Raw genomic sequence first — 21,405 nt, forward strand, 5'->3', positions numbered from 1 at the left:
CATCTAGGGGAGGCCATTTTCTCTATGAAATGAAAATGCAGATTGTGCATGACTGGTTTGGTTGGCCCTGACCCCGCCCCCAACCAAACCCTGCCTTCTGCGAGAAGCAGAAACATAAAATGGTATTCATAATACTATTTTATGTTTCGACCTCTCTGCGAGAAAGCAGTGGGGCGATGCTCCTCTGCCCACGTGGAGGAGCCACCCCTGAATAGAGGCCTGTACAGAATGGTAGTACAGATGAAAGCAGATTTTGAGAAATGGTCTCTAATAGAATTTTGCATGTGAGGTAGAGTCCAAGCTGTGAGAATGGTCACACTGTCACATTTTACCTATATTCTGGTAATGCTGCTCATAGTGGTACCCTTGACAAAGCTACCTCTAAGTGATGCACGCATAAGGAAAGGGAGGGCCGCTCGGCCCTCCCGCACTTATGGCGGGGCACTGGACCCCCCTTCCCCTGCACCCTCGGTGGTGGGGCGTGCCCCTGCGCCGCGTCTTGATGACGTGGCGGGTGCACCCCACCCCCGATAGGTGTTGGCTCCCGTGTTTGACCCGGAAGCAATTCAGATTGCTTCCGGGTTAAAGGGAGGGAGCTAGCGGGGACAGACCAGTGAGAATTGGTCCGCCCCCATTGGGGTTTAAATGGCCAGGAGAGTGCGGGAGGCGTCATCTTGTTCCCGTGCTCTCTCAGGCCTGCACCGTGCCCCGGAGAACTCAATATTCTTCTATGTTTTCCTCCAACCTACAGGTTTGTGGAGCAGTCGGGGTATTGGTGGCGCCGGGTTCGCGATCGATTACGGCCGGCGATCGAGGATCAGCGTGGTATCTTTGTTTTCCTCCAACCTACAGGTTCGTGGAGCAGTCAGAGTATTTGTGGCACAGGGTTCGCGATCGATTACGGCCGGCAATCGAGGATCTGCGTGGTATCGGGCAGGAATTGCCGCTGCAGATGCAGGTGGGCCTGTAACAAGGGCTGCGTGAGGCGCGAGTCGTGCAAAGCGGTAAGGCAGCACTGGGGAGCGCTTTTCCGGTGCTCGTAGCGGGCTGCTGAGAAATACGAGATAGTAATTGGCGGGGCTGCAGGTATTGCTGCACGAGTCGTGCATGCGAAGCAGGGTCAGCCTGGGCAGTGCGTGGAGGGGAGACTGGAACTCCTATCCGGTATTTTAGTTGCAATCAGCTGAATTTAAAAATCCCTCCCACAGGCCAGTGAGTGATTGCTTTGGTTTTGGGGGCATTAAGCCTGCGGCCATTTAGAAGAGCGCCCTGGGTTGTGGTGCAAGTTAAGGCAGGCTTAGACACACGGAAAGTAAACCCTCAGGGGGGGGGCTGTGGCTGGCCAAGTGGTAGGGTACTGATCAGACAAACACCGTGGAAACAGCTTGGGCCACAATGTATTATTGTTGCTCCACAATTTTGTAACGCCAATAACAATTATTGTACGAGGGGACTAGGTTTGTCTCTGGTCCACGGCTCACTTACTGGAGTACATGGTTACTTGGATTATGTGTTAATTCCTTTTCTCTTCGCAGAATAATCACCGTACAGGCGCGGCTGGTGCTCAAGAGCTGGTGCTGGTAGCGGCTGGTGCGGAAGTGCTGGTTCTGACGAAGGCGGGCAGAGGACACAGGCGAGCCTGCATTTCACTGCTTCTGGAGGGCCGCCGGGCTAGGGTGCACTCGCCCAACACCCCGGTTAGCTGGTGTGTCTCGCGGTCACAGTTGCGTGGTGCTTACGGACGGCCAGTGTTTCCTCCATCTCTGAACAGGTACATGAGCACGGTGGGCTCATAAAGGTGGTGTAGGTTTAGGCTGCTTACTGTTTAAACAGAAAAGAGAATGTCTAGTGGTCGTGGCGCTAAGCGTTCCCGCATGGAGTTGATGCTGCAGGGGATGATGCGCAAGATGACAGCTATGGACAGAAGACTGGGTAAAATGGATCAGTTGGGTAAGAATGTGGCGGAGCTCTCACAAAGGTTGGATGACCAGGTAGGGCCATCTGGGAGGCCCAAGCGGGTAATAGTGCCCCCGCAGCCCAGGGGAGAGTTGGATGCGGTGCCTAAGCGGGTCAGGACAAAAAGGGGTAGTGGTCGGGGCCCAAAGCCACAAGTAGCACGGGTGTCACCAGGAACAGTCCCCAAGGGTGGGCCTTCAATGCCGCTTGCACCTATACCTACTCCACCAATCCATTCAAGTATACCGGCGATACCGGCTCCGGCCACACCGGCGTCAGCCCCATACATAGCGCCCTTGGTGATCCCAGCAGTAGTCCCAATGGGACCGGTGGTGATTCCGGCGCCTCCCCCGGTGCATGACTTGGGATCCCCCGCCCCAGTCGGTGCACCTCCGGGTGCGGGTCAGGTGCCTCCCGAGATAGAGGCCCAGATAGCGGCAGTGCTCCCCTGGCTAGGGATTGGGGGGTGTTACCGTCCTCAGTGGGAGTGAAGGAGGTTGGGAAAGATCACTCCTCAGAGGCTCAAAAAATTGCAGCAAAAATGTTCATGGTAAGGGTGGCGGAGGAGTGCCAAGTGCGCCTATTTCTCCCCCAGCAACAAGTTCGGACAGCGGCGCCGGAAAGGACAAGAGTGTGGAAACTACGCGGGTCATAGAAAGTGGTAAGGAGGTGGCTTTGCCGGTGCAAGGGGAAGGTACCATACCCTCCAGGAAGGAGAGTCTGGCCCAACATGTCCCGCAAGCAGTTAAGGAATTGATATGGGCGGGCAAATATGTTTATATGTTTTCCTTGCTGGTGGATCACAGGGAAATGGAGTATGTTAAAACACAGAAGGACTGGATGTTGCCCAGCGAATGGCGGAGCCAAATGGCGAGATTTAGGGTTGAGGAGTCACTGATCAACTGGATCAGGGCCTTTTCTGTGTTTATGGCAATCACGGCAGAATGTTCCCCAAATTTGCAGGCAGAGATGGCATATTACTAGAGTAGAATTACTACGTTCAGTGACAAGTATGGGGGGATGCGTGGAAGGAGTATGTCACGACCTTCAGGAAAGCAAAAGAATTTGAACATAGTTTATCATGGGATAGGGTTGATTCCGTCTCATGGTATGGCCAGTTTGTGGCAGTACAGACAGGGGGCGCGGCTCAAGCTGGAGCGAAGGTTACCCGGCCAAGCCACAGCAGTCCTTTCGGTCAGCGCAAGGGGGTGACACGACAGGACGGGGCAGTGGGGACCGAAAAGGGGTGTGCTGGGATTTCAACAAACGTACATGCACTAGGGCGGCAGGCGCATGCAAATTCAAGCATGTATGTTCCTCATGTGGCCACCCATCCCATCCAGAATCAACATGCCGCACAAAAAGTAACACCTCTGGTAACAGGGGAAGAAGGAAGCAAGATTAGGGGGGGGGCCAGCATGTTGCGCACTCACCCATTGACATCATGGCTATGACTCCTTGGCTGAACAGGTACCCAGACCACGCCTCCGCGAGGATGTTGCAGAAAGGTTTTTCACTCAGTTGTAGGATCCCAGCAGGGGGGTATACCAGTGCATCAAAATGTAGGAATCAACTGTCAGTCAGGCACAACCCAGAGGTAGTAGCAAAAAAGATCGCTAAGGAGCTGCGCCTGGGGAGGATAGCGGGTCCTTTTAATGACATCCCTGTTACTAACTTTGTCTGCTCGCCCCTAGGCGTGGTCCCGAAGAAGGAGGAGGGCGAGTACAGGTTCATCCATAACTTGTCTGCACCAAGGGGCGCATCATAAAATGACGCTATTGATGGGGACATTTGTAGCGTTAAGTATGCGTCTTTTGACCAAGCAGTGGATATGCTGAGGTTTCTCGGGCCTGGGGCCCTGATGGCCAAGTCAAACATTGAATCTGCTTTCCGGCTTTTGCCAGTACACCCCCTAGATCAGCACCTGCTAGGTTTCGCTTTTCAAGGAAAATTCTACATGGATAAGTGTATGCCCATGAGTTGCTCTGTCTCATGTGCTTATTTTGAGAAGTTCAGCTCCTTTCTGGAATGGGTTCTGAGGCAAACAACAGGCCATCTAATCAAATGAGAAGGATCACTTGTCCTGCATAACATCGGGTATGCGGGAATGGTTCTTTCTAGTCCCAATTAAAAAACCCTCATGCACGTGTTGGTTGATGGTAACGTCAAGCGGTATATCTTGATTCTCCGCTAGCCCTCACACGTGTCTGCATAATCATAGGGTTTAGTGGTTATGCAACCTCCGCCAGGAGGTAATACCCTTTGTTAAAAACAGTAGTGACCAGTGATAGTGACAGTGACGTGGTGTAGTGAAGGTTGTTAAAAGTCTCTCAATCCCAGACAAATATTTTAATAGTTCTGGTTTCTGGAGGCAATAAAAACAATGTAGGTGACTCAGAGTGATTATGACTCTTTCACACTGAAGATGTGATCTAGGTCGACATGTTTCAGCCCTCAATCGCCATTCGGTCGGGTGGGCTTTCTTCAGGACCAGGGTATGGAGTGTATAGGGACCTCTGGCGTCTCTATATGTGAAATGTACAACTAAGTATTTCCTAGTGTATCAATGTTAAAGGAACGTAACTTTGTGCTGTTCCTAAAAGGTCACTTAGTACCTGTGGAAAGAAAAGACAAACTAGACAAGGGAAAAGGGTTTTTGGGTTCACACAAGACTAGTCAACTGGTTTGCAAATACCAGGAACATGTAAAACGCACAATGGCGTAGCAACTAAAAAATGGCAATACTTCAGACTGACCTCCCTAATTCTTGGTTAGGATCGACTTTCTCATAATTGGCAATATCTCAATTCAAGACCCTGTTGTTATCAGGACTGATGAGGGGTTATCTCCTCTTCTACATTGTCTGGTCACCTGTTGTACGGTGACTAAAGGGACAGGCCACCAGCATATCATGCATTACCTAGATGACTTTCTGTTTCTGGGCGCAGCGGGATCACGGGAGTATGCGTGGGCATTGCAGGAATTTTGCGTCCTCATGCGTGCTTTCAGGGTACCGCTAGCGCCGGGAAAAACGGTGGGGCCAACAACATGCTTGGAATTTCTAGGCATAGAGCTGGACTCAGTGGAGGGCTGTTTTAGGTTACCCAAAGAAAAAATCAGGAAGCTCAGAACAGCTTTACAGCAATGTTTGTTAAAAGAAAAGGTGCCACTACAGCAGCTACAGCAAACTGTGGGGCAGCTCAATTTCACCCTACGAGTAATACCCATGGCACGCCCCTTCTCCCGCTCAATCTCGCAAGCCATGACGGGCCTGCGGGAGCAACACCATCGCACTAGGTTGTCGACCGAGGTTCGCCGGGACATGCGCATTTGGATGGCATTTCTGGTGGATTTCAACGGCAGAGTGGTGTGGTGCGGTCCACCCACAACGTCCGCTGAGTTAGGCCTGTGGACTGATGCGGCGGGCAGTGTGGGGTTTGGCGCCATACTTGGGAACAAGTGGGTAGCCCAACAGTGGCCGGTTTGGTGGGAGGAGAGTGGCTTGACAGCTAACATCGGATTTTTGGAGCTGTTCCCAATATGGGTTGCATTGACAGTTAGGCCTGAAGAGTTGTCTAACCAATTAGTGATCTTCTGGTCCGATAACATGACCGTGGTGGAATGTATCAACCAGCAGGCAGCACGGTGTAGGTTTATACTCCGCCTCATGAAAGAAATTGTGTTGCTTTGCATGAAGTTGAATGTCCAGTTTAGGGCCAAACGTGTCCCGGGGGTGCTGAATAAGGCTGCTGAAGCACTCTCTCGCTTTAAGATGCAGGTATTCAGGGAGCACCTACCATCCGCGGAGGCAACACCGGCACACTTCCCAACAACACTTTGGCAGATTGGTGCCACCAGTTACAGGACCTCGTGGCAGCTAGCCTAGCGCTCAGGACAAGGATGGCTTCTGAAGGGGCGTTTATGTCTTATTGCTCCTTTTTGGGTCAAGACTGGGAGGGGAACTGGGATCAGGAGGAGAACTTTACCCAGTACATGAATACATTATATAAGGAAGGGCGCTCGGCAGTGACAGCTAGCAGACACAGGGGAGCCGTTTCTTTCTTTGCGCAGCTAACAAAGGCCAGGGACCCCACAAACAGTTTTATAGTGCGGAGGGCACTGAGAGGGTGGCGACGCCTGAGAACAACTGCCAATGATCCCAGACAACCAATAGGTTTAGAACAATTAGTATCATTATTGCGCTCTTTGTCTGACACCTGTTGTTCGGCAGGGGAGGTACTATTATTCAGGGCCGCTTTCTTGTTGGCTTTCTATGGGGCACTAAAAGTGAGCGAAATGGTGGCTAGCAGCAAGCAGGACACAGTGGGGGGTCTGCGAATGGAACACACAAGGATACTGGATGATACATTGTTGATCACCATACGGTAATCTAAAAATGACCAAGAGGCCCAGGGGGATAGCTCATTACTTCACCGTGCACTGAATAATCCCTGCTGCCCAGTGTTCCATGTAGAGTCTTTCATCAAGCAGCGAGTAGACGAGGTGGGGGGAGCATTGTTAATGCATGCAGATGGTACCCCATTGACTAGATTTCAGTTCCAAAGAGTATTAACAATGACAATTGGCAAAGCTGGCTTAAACCCTAAAGATTTTGGGACGCATTCATTCAGGATAGGAGCGGCCACGGAAGCGACGCCTAGAGGGTTGCATGCTAGCAGTGTAAAAAGGATTGGAAGGTGGTCTTCCAACTGTTATAAACGTTATGTGCGATTGCACATGTTGTAAGGTAACAAATAAGGTACGCTGATGCCTGTCGTGTGTTTGTTTACATTTTAGTTTCCCGAGCCTTTCACGCAGGGCGGAAACTATCGTCGGATCAACAACATCAAGCATCCTCATCACGACGGACGCAAGAACAAAGGATGGAGACAAAAGTGGTATGGGTGGTTGGTCACTCGTGCGTGAAACGCGCGAAACATGTTTTCTTCTCAGGTGATTATGGACGGAGGGCAGAACAAGGAGGTTTTACGGTTTCCTTTCATGGTAAGGGGGGCCTCTGCCTGGGTCAGCTTAAGGGGTTCCTTACAGGATTACTGGATAGACACACTTCCCCACCTTCAGTAGTTATCCTACACATGGGTGGCAACAATTTGGTTAAACTGGGGAGGAGGGTCCTGATGGAAGAGATGATCTCAGCGGTGGGCTGGATAGCAAAAGTACGCCCAGGGTGCAACATAGGCTGGTCTCAGATGATTCCTAGGCTGCAATGTAGAGGAGGGGACTCTCTCAGGGCATTGAATCACTCGGTAAAGAGGATCAATAACAAGGTAGAGAAGCTATTTTGGTCACCTCAATTACAGAATAACCCTCACGGGTGTATCTGGGGGAAACACTCCTATTTGCAAGACGGGGTTCACCTGACTGGGACAGGCAACGAATTACTGGCAGAGAATATTTTGGCATGGCTGGGTGGATTGTCCAGGGAGGCATGACCTTTTTTTTTCGTGTAGGAATTTTTTTGGGGGGGGGGGGCAGATAGTCGGTCAACTATGCTGGCCTGTGGCGGTAAGGTCATGATCGGTGTGCAGTTAATTTAAGGTCCTTAGAGGGCGTCACCATTCTTGAAATGGGGTCGCCCAGGGGAGGGGCCAATGGTCTCTCCCAGAACTCCAGGGGCAGGATATCCGCTTGGTTGGATGGGTGCGGGGGAAGGGGGAGTCACGCTTTCTTTGGGCTGGTCAGCCACCCCGCACGTACACTATGACGTCATTGAACGGCGCAGAGTGAAAAGGCCCTCTTTGAGGAATGGAGATCATGGAGCGTACGGGGGTAACCGGGAGGGGGGAAGTACCCTCCCGGTAAACGGTCCCTCTGCGCATGCGCACTCGGACGTGAGTGCGTAGCTGGTTAATAAGGATCTGACACCGGTTAGCGACCTTGCCGTACGCCCAAAAGCTAGGATACATTGCTTGTAATCTAATGTCAAATTTTTGCATATTATTGTTTGTAAATATTGTTCATTTCAACAAATTTTTATTTGTTTTCATGTTTTAATAAATACGGGCGGGGGGTTCGCGAGACCCCCTGCCTTCCAAAGAAACTCCTTGCATGGCTATCTGACTTAATGGTTGATGTTGGTGGTGCTCAAGACAGGGAGGGGGTGGTCGGTAGTCCCTGACCATACAGGCCTTCGTCTGGGGAGCCGCCCGCCCACGTTTGGCCGCATCCAAACTAATGGCCCCCATGTACGCTCCGAGTGCCCTTCTACTCAATCTTTCTGGTCTCACATCGGGAGCACACTGAGAGAGATAATTACCCTTTGCCTACCCTTTCAACCCACAGTTATTCTTCTACATGACACCGGTGACATCCCGGATATCACGCATAACGACGCCTCCTTCACACAGCACTAGCCACAGCCAAGCACTGTATGCTTTGGAAATGGAGGTCAGACACAATCCCCTCACAAGAGGGCTTGATAGTGGCAATGATTCAAACGGCATCCCACAAACCCGTTATTTATGGATTACATCATCAGATGGAGATATTCACGCAAACATGGGCCCCATTTCTTAAAGAGACCACACACTAGCTTCCCGTGGCCCTAAATAAAATAACCCACCTTGAGCCATCAATCCGCCATCTACAGATAAGAGGGATGTCCAGCTCCTCCATCCTCCACCTTCTCTTCATATTATTGCTTATTTGCTCGGCTGCACCTCCCCCTTCTCCATCCCCTTCCCCCGCTTCCCCTCTCCTCATCCCTCCCCACTTGTTGCCACCCTCACCTTCTTCACCTTCTTTCTTTCTCCTTCCCCAATTCGCTCTCCCCCCTCTTCCTACTGCCCACCTCCCCCCTCCCCTATCTGATCGCCTCCCGTTACCAGGCCTCGGTCGTGTAGGCAGATAACCCCCTCATTCATACCCCATAGCCACCGATGTTGCCCACCCACTTCTCTCCAACTACTGATATCCTAACTCTTCCTGTGGAGATACAAACCATCCTGTCCCTTCGAGCAGTGCATTACCGTCATATCCGCCTTAACGTACGGTAGTATCGCTCTTCTTCCTGCTACATGATACATCCAGCCCCCTCCCTTCCGACTATCTGCACCGCCCGACATCTGCATTATCCTCCACACCCGGACTCGGCCAGAGACTGCCCCCCTTGGTCCCCCACTACTCTTCCATCTGCTCCCACCCCCCAACACTCTGCCTCACACCGAATGTCGACCCTCCCCACCATGAGATCCAACCCCCTCTTTTTTCCGCCACAAACATACACTGCTGTGCTCATAGCACGGATCCTAATAGACGACACCTGCTAGACAACACCCAAGTAACATGCTGTCTTCCACCAGAACCCCGCTGTCTATTGCCTGCTCTGTGCTGCCCCACTGTAGTTACTGGAGATGTCCCCATCGGTGCATGTCCTCTCATCGTTCTTCCCCTCCCTTCTACCCACCCTTCTGCATACCCCTTCAACACCTCTCCTTCCATCAACAATCAGAGGTATCCATTATGTTATGACTGAAATTATATGGGAAACATCCTTTACAACGCAACTTTTACAACGCACTACCATTACGACGCAACGTTTACAACGCATGTTATTACAACAAATTGCGCTGGGGGGCGCTCTAGGATAGGGAATAGTTTAATTACTATCCAACACCTTCCCTACTATCCACGGGGACTGGAGTTGGAATAGTAAATTAAACTATTCACTATCCAGCGCCCACCAACGCAAGTCGTTGTAACGACTTGCGTTGTAAAACCTGCGTCGTAATGGCATGCGTTGTAAAAGCATGCGTTGTAGTGTCATACATCCAAATTATATACCATGATGTACCATGTCGTACTGCTGTCCCATTGGCTTGTTGCCATGTGTTCTCCTCCTGTGAAATCTAATAAAACATTTTGACACAAAAAAAGATATTATATACATAAAAATCCAATGTTCTTACCTTCGATGTTCTCTTACTCGATATTCATACAGTGATTTGTTTGACACAATATTCATGTCACCCAATAATTTTGATCAATATGTGTAATTTCCCTTTTTAGCATTTATAAGCCCTCGATGTAGACTTATGAACCAATCTAGAAATATATATTTTTTGTTCTTGATAGCAAGGAACCGTATTCATATTTTGTTCTGATTACTCGTCTGTGTGTGTGAGTCTCTGTTAAGAAGCATCTATTTATTTTCTTTTTAGTTACATAATATGCTGCTGAAAACAGCCAAAAAATGTGATGATGCCTGTACCTCTCTGTAAAGTGGTGACATACTTTCAAAAGGGGCTGCATCATTCGAACAATGTAACAAGAAACAAACCAGGAACCTCTGTTTCTGTTCTTACATGGGGAGGGTATCTGTCACAATAGCAGACCATCAGTAGGGACATAATTACTGCTTTAATACTCGTCTGCTGCCAGCTTCCAATCCCAATTAAAGGGTGAACGGTGCAGCATGCAGTCTTTGGTTAAATCTGATTCACAGCCTTAGGGGGGGCCGCCCTGGAAGGTAAAAAGCAATGCAGCTCTGATCACTACATCACCCTCACATGCCAATTATCCCTGTGCCAACAATTGCAAGCATCGCCTTGAACCTAAAAAGCTGTAAGGTTAATAAGTCTACCTTACGTGGTCTGCATTCATCCTCTGATTCAACAAACTCGTGCTTTCATCCTGGGTGTAAGGTTTCTGTCCTCCATGGGGCCTAAAACACCTCTGTGAGGGGACAGTGTACACCGCAGCATGTTAGAATGTGATACACAAAGCAGAATTAATAGATGTGAGGGCCATTATGATGTGACAGAGTATCCTTTGTGTAGTGTACAATGTCTCCTGTCACCGAAATCTTTTCATTTTCCTGCCTATTACAATTTGAGAAATCCCCTAGTTAACTTGCCTGCCTAGAGCTTGCAGTTTTCATTGATTTAATGAGAATGTTAATGCAAATCTCTGCCCACAGGTGTCAGGAGAAAAATGCAGATTGCAAAGGTTTACATAATTGTGTAACGCTTCGTTAATCAAAGCGTCCCTCTGAATTTGCTGTGGGACGTACTTAGCAAAACTGACTATTTTAATGGAAAATGTACCATGATCAAGGTATTAAATAAAACGCTAACAGACATGTGCTGCCAATGTTGTTTTTGAAAATGAAACGTGTCGAAAATAATAAGGAATGATATCGCAATATAACCCAGCAGGTATCAAACCAATACACGAGGGGCCATATTTATCATTATTTCACGCAATGCAATGCAGCAAGGCGCCTTGCTGTGCTGCGTGAAAGGGAGAGGGCAGGAATGTGCCATATCTATCAAGCACAAACTGCTGCATAGTGCCAACGCAGTCACCCTTGCACCATGGTTCAAGGGTACCTGCTTTACAGGCAAGATTGTTTTCGTGCAAAAAGGGACACCTTCCTGCAGAAAAACACTCCTCTAAGGCTTTTTCCCCGTTCTATGTGTGCTGCAAAATGCAGCCCTCGTAGAAAGAGGAAAAAACAAGGTGAAAGAAAGATACTTCTCCTCGTTATACTTGTCCTGGGAAGGTGTAGCATTCTAATGCATTCCAAGTATACCGCTCATGGTAAATCTGGGAATGCTTCAGAATCCATGGGTGGATGCATGGAAACACCTACTTTGTAACTTGGTAAATGTCTTTATAGGTTTTGCTTTGCCCTGCACCCCCTTGCAGGGCATAAGGGTAACACATAACCCTTGATAAATATGCCCCAAGATGTTTGACTCCAGTCTTGGTGACCTCATGTAGTTCAATCAATTAATCAGGGAAATTGTAAGAGCGCTACTCACCTGTGAGGGCCTCAAGGTGCTGAGGGAAGGGGGGTCCGCTGGATTGTTAGTTGAAGAGCCAGGTCTTGAGGGTCTTCCTGAAGGCGTTCAGGGAGGGGGCGTGCCTGATGTCTGCCGGTAGCTCGTTCCAGGTCTTGGCCGTGACTTGAGAGAAGGATCTTCCGCCTGCTCTGGCTCTGTGGCTACGCGGGGTTTCCGCCAGTGCAAGGTTGGAGGATCTGAGGTTTCTTTTGGGTACGTGGAAGTTGATGCTGTTATTGAGGTATTTGGGCCCGCTGTTGTGTAGGCACTTGTAGGCATGGGTGACGCAAACTTGACCCGAATCGGGTATCAGAGCGCTTTACATAGCACCAGTTACGTTACATGAGGAAACGGATTCATTTTTTTTTTTGTTAGGCACAAGAAGATTAAGTGATTTGCCCACAATCACAGGAGGTTTGGCGTCATTACAAAGACTCGAACCCAGATCCCCAGGTCCGAGGTTAAGCGCCCTAGCCGTTAGGCCAACTCCTCTCCCCCTCTTTGGTGAGGGAGAGGATGAGCTGGGTGTCATCGCCATAGGATACGATATTGAGGCTGTGTTGTCGGACGATGGCAGCGAGGGGGGCCATGTAGAAGTTGAAGAGGGTCAGGCTCAGTGATGACCGCTGAGGGACTCCGCAGGTGATTTTCGTGGGCTTGGAGAGGAAGGGAGGTAGCCTGATCCTTTGGCTTCTTCCGTTGAGGAATTATCGGATCCAGTCCAGGGCTGTACCTTGTTTGCAGGCGGCATGTAGTGTGGTGATTAGTGTTTAGTGGGAGACGGTGTCGAAGGCCACTGATAGGTCAAGTAGGATGAGGGCCGCGGAATAGCCCTGGTTGTCTGTGGCGGTAAGTAGGGCGGTCTCGGTGCTGTTGTTGCTCTTGAATCCGGATTGGGATGGGTCGAGGATGGTGTTATCTTCGATGAATCGTGTCAGTTCCCTGTTGACTGTCTTCTCTGCAACTTTGGCTGCGAAGGTGAGGAGCAAGATGGGCCGGTAGTTTTTGAGTTCGGTGGGGTCGGCTGTGGGATTCTTGAGCAGGGTCCTGACTTCTGTGCGCTTCCAGTCGTCTGGGAAAGTGCCTGTTGTGAAGGTGGTGTTGATGGTCCGTTTTAGTTCTGGAGCGATGGCTTCCGCAGCTCTGTGGTAGATGTGTGGAGGGCAGGGGTCGGTGGGGGCCCTCAAGTGGATGCCTTTTCATGGTTGCCATGGTGTCTCCGGTCATGATTGGTGTTCTGTTGGAGGTGATGGGCTGGCTGGTGCCTCCTGGGGGCGTAGTGGCGGCTGTGGTGTCAGGTGGATGTTCTACGAAGTTGTCGTAAAAGGTTTTGATCTTGAGGTGGAAGTATGTTCCAAGCTTGTCGCAGATGTCTTGTGGCTTCAGTGCGTGGGTTGGTGAATTCTTAAATGACACTCAAGAGTTCCTTGGTGTTGGTGAAGTTAGCGAGTATTTTGTTGTGGATTAACTTCCTTTTGGTGGTTATGATTTGGTTTAGCAACGCTGCAAAAACGGCCCTGTAACAAAAACGGGGCCCAAACCGGCCCCCACCCTTGCGGCACACCGGGGGATTGCCGGTGCCCGCAACGGCCAGTCCGGGCCTGAGTAAAATCGGTCTTTCTGCATGTAGCAGAGACTTAGAGGACAACAGTGACCCCCACCAACAAGTCCAGACCTTCATCAACACTTGCCCGAGGAAAATAATCCAAATCAGCAGGCCAATTGCCATCAGCAACAACGATCTATGGCTGCAGACTTTGCAACTCAACTGCTCATGAACAAATCATAAAGAGACACTGGGGCTCGATAGGTCACCCCTTCGTTAAGCATGCATCAAATACCACTAGGGAAGCCTTTGCCTGGAACCCTCAAGGGAAAAGGAAGGCCAAGAAACACCGGGCACCAATGCCTCAAGGCTGACTGCAAGGAGATGGGTAACACCTGGAGTCAGGTTGAAAGAAAAGTTCAGGACATAGGTGGCTGGAGAGTCCTGGTTTATCGTTTATACCCCAGGAGGGAGCGGTGCACATAAGTAAGAAAAGACACAGGTCCACAGCACCCATAACACATATTGCTTGAACCCACAAGTGTATGAGCAGGCCATTCACTTGGGGTTCAGTGGAGAAGACAAGCTGGGAGCGCTGAGTGTAGGAAACAAGCTGTATACTCATTGTGAACCTGACCTGAAGATGGCACACAAGAGGAACAGAGAATGGGGTAAACAAAAGGTGGGAGAAGTGGAAACAATTAAATCCTAGAAATGTGGACAGATTTACTAAACTTTCATGTAACACAACAAGGGAACTTGCTGTGCTGTGTTGCATGAAAAGGAGAGAGCAGAAATGTGCCATATTTACTTGTGGCAGCCTAGCGCTAGCAGCTGCACATTTGCGCCATGACTCAAGGGTGCCTTTATTTAGGTAAGAATAGTTTTCCTTAAGGAAATGATACCTTCCTACACTTAATCTATTCTTACAGGCTTATTTCTCTTTGTATGTGTGATGCAGAATACAACACAAATGAAAAATGAAGTAATATGAAGAAATAAAGATATTTCTCAATTTGGAAACCTGAAATAGGTGCACTATTTTGGCATACACCCAGGTTTTTAGACATATGCAAATCTGGGTTTGTGTCAAAATACATGAGCGGATGCACAGACCCATGCTGCAGCCACATAATGACTCCCTGACACAAATTATATGCAGTGCCTTGAGTTCCTCTTTTTTACAAAGCCATGCAAAATCATGCAAGTTGCCTGGCTTTGTAAATCCCAAAATACATTTTGTTTTGTGGCTGTGCCAAAAATGTTGAGCACCCACGAAGCAAAATGTTAGTAAATCTGGGCCTAGGTTCATACTAGCATTTACCACTTTGTATGTGTGCTTTAGAGTGAAGCACAAATGCTAGTTTTGTAAAGTTTAGAGAAATAAAAGTGTTTCTCCCATTTTGCACTTGTCTCTATGAGGTGTATTTTTTTGGTGCTAAGCTCTATCAACACTTTGTAAAAAGAACAATTAATGGATGGAATTCTGACCATTGTCAAACACTCACCGCCAGTACAGGGATCTGGGCCTAAGTCCATTTGTTTTTTGGTTACCATGCCATTCCAGTTTGGACCCCACAATATGCAAGTCAGTCTTGACCATGCTGCTCATGTGAACAGTCCAGCCCAAACTGCCAGGCCAGTTCAGCCCAGGAAACCAAGCATCGAGGACCAGTTTCAGGGAATCACCCCATATCAGCCATGATAGCTTGACTCCGGTGGCATGGTGAGCACAGGACTCACGTCTGGGTATACCTGTACCACTTAGGGCGACAAATGCAAAAAGAGCAATTGATGGATGGAATGCTGAACAATGTCCAACCCTCACCGCCAGTACAGACATCTGGGCCTCAATCCATTGTTTTTTTGCTTAACCCGCCATCCCAGTTTGGACTCAGCCATATGCAAATCAGCCTTGACCCTGCTCCACGTGGGAACAGTCCGCCCAAACTGTCAGGGCAGGTCCTCCACAGACTAGAAATAAGAACCCTGGGACCAGTTTCAGGGTATCACCTCTCATCAGCCAGGATAGCTTGATTCTAGAGGCATGGTGAGCACAGGATCCACGTCTGGGCATACTCGTCCCACTTAGGGTGACAAAGGCAAAAAGAACATTGCTGGCATGGTGCGCAAATAAACAATGGATTTAGGGGCAGATCTCTTTACAGGGAATGAGTATTTGGCTTTGTTCAGCATTCCGTCCATCAATTGTTCTTTTTGCATTTGTCACTCCAAGCGGCACAGGGATGCCTAGAAGCGCTAATCATTTTGTGGCTTACTTGGCGCTAACAATGCACAAGTGTGACTTGTTTCAACATGTGGCTTTGCGAGCATTGTCTTGCATGAAATTTCTGTTTGCCAATCTAACATTTTCACTAATGTTCAATGGGTTGTACTAAAATAGCCACCATATCTAAATGGTATTGAAAGTGGGATTTTTTTGCACACATTGTGTGCTTGGTCTTATAATGCATCTGGAAAAATTATGAATGTGGATACAGATTTGAAAAGATTACATATATATATATATTCACTGAAAAAACCATAGGTTATAGACCATATATAGTTAGGAATTAGCATTTAAAAAACCTTATTTTACTCACACAAAACCATTGAAATTCCATATATAGTTAGTTGCACTAACTATATATCGCGCACCCGCAATCCACTGCTGATGATGTCACATATTACATCATTCATGACATGGTCAGTGACATCACTGATGACATCACTGATGACAACATCCAGTGATTATGTGTTTCTGTAAAGTTTAAATATGTTTTACATATTGAAGAATGAGTGGATGTATAAGTGTCTGAATGAAGGTTTTAGTAGGTGCGTGATTGACTGTATGAGTGAGTGATTAAATGCGTCTTACTGAATGCACGGGTTAGTGACTAAACTGTCTGAAAGTGTGCATCAGTATGTCTGTTGTTGTGCAAGCTGCTGCATGTGTTGATCAGTAGCTATATAAGTAGCTATATGGGTTATTGATTGGTTGCACAAGTATTTGTATGGGAGACTGAGTGTGTGTATGGCTGGCTGGGAGGTGTGTGACTCTGTGCAAATCAATGTGTACTTGTATCAGTGATTCTATAAGAGAGTAACTATGTGTTAGTATATGTTTCAAAAATGTAAGGTGTTCTGTGTTTAACTGTATAGATGAGAAAATGGAAGTGTGATTGATTCTTTTCAGGACTGACTAGGTGTGTGAGTAACTCCATGGATGAGTGGCAGAGTGTGAGTGTCTGTATAGGTGTATGAGTGCATATGATAGTGTTGTAAAGATGAGTGATTGTATGTATGAATGATTGTATGAGTGAATGTGTGTGTAGACATAGGAATCAGTGAGTGCGTATGTAGTAACTAGTATTGGTGTGTCAATGGTTTCAAAAATGATACTCTCTATTTAACACTGGGTGTAACGGAGGTTATATTACAGTGTGAGGAGATGCATTGTATTATCACATGAATGATATCATCAGTGATGTGATCATTGATGTCAAGTGAGATGTCATCAGTGATGTCATTTGAGATGTCATCAGTGATGTCATCAGTGATGTCACTGACCATGTCATGAATGATGTAATATGTGACATCATCAGCAGTGGATTGCGGGTGCGCGATATATAGTTAGTGCAACTAACTATATATGGAATTTCAATGGTTTTGTGTGAGTAAAATAAGGTTTTTTAAATGCTAATTCCTAACTATATATGGTCTATAACCTATGGTTTTTTCAGTGAATTTTCAAGGTTTTGTAAATGCTAATTCCTAACTATATATGGTCTATAACCTATGGTTTTTTCAGTGAATTTCAATGGTTTTTTAATAGCAAATATCATAAGCTGTCGAATGTCAAGTACGTGGTAAGTAAAAACATTTTCGTGTTTATGCACACTGATCTGCTTTGAATGCTGCCCCCCACCCCTCATTTCTATTAGGAGTACTCTCTCTTTGCAGATAGTGAAGGGTAGTTAACGCAGCCCTTTGCCCCCTTTGTAATCCGTCGTGCCTGCTTCTCTCTCCATTTGATTGATTGTTCTCTTTGGTTCATTCTCTATTTACAAACAAGCACAGAGTCAAAATACTCTGTTTAGTCTTTGCAGATAGCGAAAAACCGTGTAAAAAAACAAAAGGAATCGAGCAAAATCAGTAGGCCACTAATGGGATCTCTTTTTGACCTCGCTAAAATAGAAACATTAGGAACAACCTGTTGAAAATAGCAATGCGTATGTACATAAGCGGCGTTCATTTGTGTTCACAGTACCCCTTGTTGATTGTTTGAATCGAGCATTGAATTGTTCGAAGTTGGTTCTCTTAAGGATCTTCTCTGCCTGCAAACGAGGAAGAATAGGAATATTCTCTCTCCCTTTGCAGATAGTGAAGGGTAGGTAACGCAAGCCTTTAACACGTCGTACCTATTTCATTCCTCATTGATTGATTGATTGTCCGAACATTGACTGTTTGGGAATTAGTTCTTTTTGGAGGTATTCCCTGTTTGCAAATAAACGTAGGAAAATCTTTGCAAGTAGTGAAAGGGTACGTAATGCGGACCTTTCTCCCCCGTTGTAATCTGTCATGCCTATCTACTCCCCACTGATTGATGCACCTGTTTCACCCGGACCATTTACTAGACATACGTCATCTGGCCCGACCAGAGAGCACCCCTAGTGAAAAGGACATATGCAATAATAACGAAGTGATCACTGTATCCTGTTAACAGAAACTTTAGCATGAAACAACCTGGAAAGAAAAGAATAGGAAATCGAAAATCAGTAGGCCACTGATGAACATGAACTTTTATTAAACAACGAACAAAGAAACGATAACATAACGTAATGATAAAACCTATTAATGTCCTAGAAACAAGAAAACGTTAGAAATATGCCAGTGGTGAGAGACCAGAAAAACAGTAAGAGAAACCAAATCACCCCTCGCTGTCCCACCGCCTGCCACGCCAAAAAAATCGATAGACTAGGGAAAATGCAAGTCAGTAGAACATTCGCCCCCACTCTGGAAACTTCCAAGGTGGGGCAGGGTTCCGGCTACGCCCAGCCGGGAGCAGCCCATATAAGGCAGGTCCTGCTGCCACGCCTCGGCCAGGAGATCCTAACGTAGGGTGTAGCCGGAGGAGAGGCCGAGACCAGCGGGACCCGGCCAGGGGATTGCCTTTACAACGCTGAACAGTTGCAGGGGGGGGGGAATGTCTCCTCGACCCTCCCCTCTCTCTCCCAGTCCGGCCGCGGTGGCCCTTGAGAGTTGCAGGTAGTCCCGCCACATGCTCTTCCGGTCCGGCCACCAACGGTCGGGGGGCCGAGGCCGACGGGATCCGGCTGCAGCCAATAAACCAAGAAACCCGTTCATGGGGCCAGAGCCAGGGGCGTCCGGCCGACATCTACCGGAAGCCCGGCCCGAAGACGGACGGGACACTTCTTCTTTCTTGTATAATTGCTGCAACAACCCTGGGGGGGTCTTGCACATGCCTCCGACCCCCCCCCCCTCGTCCTCATCGCCTGGTCCGGCCATAACAAATCTCAAGCGAGACGCCGTGGGGTGCACTGGGAGGGAGAGACGGTGCGAACAGGCCTCTCCCGCCTCCCCAGGTGGAGGCTTCCCAGCTGCACCCTCAGCGCTCCAGGCGCCCGGAAAAGGGTTCTTCCACTGTGGCCATGCTGCAACGTCTCGCCCGGCAGGGTGGAGCCCGTCCGCTCATTTGACCCCGCGATCGCCAGTAGCTACCGAACTCTCAAAATGGCGGTCGACCTGGCAAGAGCGGGCCCAGCATAAAGAAATGGCCCGGTCACTGGTTGACTCCACCACCGTAGTCCTCCACGACCTTGAAGATTCTAGAGGAGCCGCGGGAGTCTCCGACCCCCGATGGGGAATGACTGCCATGATCACCCGTGGAGTGACGAAACTGTATCCGCGGGACGTCGGCGCCAGCCTCACTTTGAATTACTAGAATCCTGCAGACCTCACTTCCGGTGAAAGCACAGTGTGACCCGGTAGGAAAAATTGTTGCACCCCCTCCCCTTTTTGACTGATAGTTCAAACCACCGATCCTTTCCTTTGCCCTTTTAACGGAACTTTGGACTGCCTCCCCCTCTTTTACATTTTCTAGAGAAAACAAAACATTAACCACTACAATAACATAGCAGTTGACACCAGAACTGTTTTCAAATTGAAAACCAACAACATCTTCAACAGAATCCTTTTTGTTTCTGCTGTGACCCTGCTACAGCACAGGCATTGTCCCCAGCAGTAATTCTGCAATGCCGGTAAGAATAGCTGTGGTGCCTACTGGACTCACTCACCCCTGCGGCGCCCCACGCCGTTATTTGCTGGGCGGCAACTTGCTAGACATCACTTTCGTGCCATCTAGATTTCAGCGCGTTCTGCTGCCTTGGAACTATTCGCACAACAGACCGCTACTGACAAGAATATTTCATTATTGGTGCTGTCAATTTCAATAAATCTATTGGATAATTCAAAAGAAATTGCCACGGTCTCTTCGTTGTTTAAATGTTTTTACTGTTTTTGTTTTGTTGTATATATTTATATGTTATTAAAGTTTTATATTCCTACTACTTTGTTGGAGTGCTATATATTTTTAATGTGACACATAATTGTAAAAACTTTGATGTACAAAGAGTGATTCCTGGAATCTTCCGCTTCAGGCTCGGTCCCCTCCCCAATCACAATACAGGATAGTTTTCAGATAGTAGGAACACGTGTGGTGTGACGGATCTCATCGGGTGTGGGCCTTGATCTACTATAACTCCTTTGAAGAGGGGTGATTCTTTACAGCTGGGGCCATAAACTACATCTGCAGGGCTAGCTGATAGCCTGGACAATCGGACACAGAGGAAGAGGAGTGTCAGAGGGTGCGGTAGTGAATAGGGCGAAAGGGAGGTGTCGGGCGGGCACAGTGTGATTCTCAGGGAAGAGCAGCGCAGATGGGGGGAGGTTTATTGCCCATGCATAAGACAGAGAGCGGGGGTGACCAGTGCCTGGGGAAGATGCTTGCGAGGGTGAGGAGCCATGCTACGAATCGACAGCGTGCAGAGAGTGGGTCTGGTCAAGACATCTAAAATGGCTGCCGTGCACGACAAAAGTGTGGCATTTCAAAAAAGGCAAGATGGCGCAGACAATGTTTTTCAACACTTCCTCATTTCCTTCGAATCGAACGTTAACAGACGTTGGGGCATATTACCAAAGTTAAGCGATATTTATCGCTAACGATGCTTACCAACGAATTTTTTACCGCTAAGCATCATCAGAAATTATCGAAGATAAACCTTGCTATTATCAAGGTTTATCACAAATGCGATAATAAACGGCCGCAATGCATGAATATCGCTAAAAACTCAGCGATATTCATACATTACCGAGCTAATGCTCTTAGCCATGTTATCCACCTCCCATTGGATAACATGGCTAAGAACTGCTCAGGGCAGGTGTTACTTTTTGGAGATATTCGCGCTTAGCGCGAATATCTCCAAAAGTTGGTAATAGGAGATAGATATCTTGCATGTTGTAATGCAAGTTATTGTGGTATATGGAACTCATACCATAATCTCTCAGGAAAGCAGAAACTGATCCTTTTGGGACCGCCTAAAAAGGCCTAGGGGGTGAGGAGTACTCTACTTTGCCCCCTTTTCACGTTCCGAACTATTTTATTTTACTCTCTTCTGTAATTACACAAAATAGCAGCGATAAGATGCATCGGAGACACACAGTGAGAGAAAGGAGGCCGGAGATGAAGAAGAGATGTCAAATACACATTGGAGATAATATAGTGGCAGAAGGGAAGTAAATATGAGTAAACTTACCATGTAACATAAAAATGTTGCACTCTATACTATAAGTCTCATTTTATACTACAATCACTTCGCTACAACCTCATAAATTAAAAATAAAAATGAATAATGTCTCAAACAATTTTTGATTTCTAAATATAAATTTATTCTTCAGAATTTTCTAAATTTGAAAGAACTAGTAACATGTCCTCATCAGCAATGTCCTCATGAAAAGTCTCCAATAATGATTCTTGTAACTCTATGGTCTCCAAACACTCGATAAATTCGCCATCAA

This window comes from Lissotriton helveticus, chromosome 2_1, assembly GCF_964261635.1.
Source record: "Lissotriton helveticus chromosome 2_1, aLisHel1.1, whole genome shotgun sequence".
NCBI classification, from domain to species: Eukaryota; Metazoa; Chordata; class Amphibia; order Caudata; family Salamandridae; genus Lissotriton; species Lissotriton helveticus.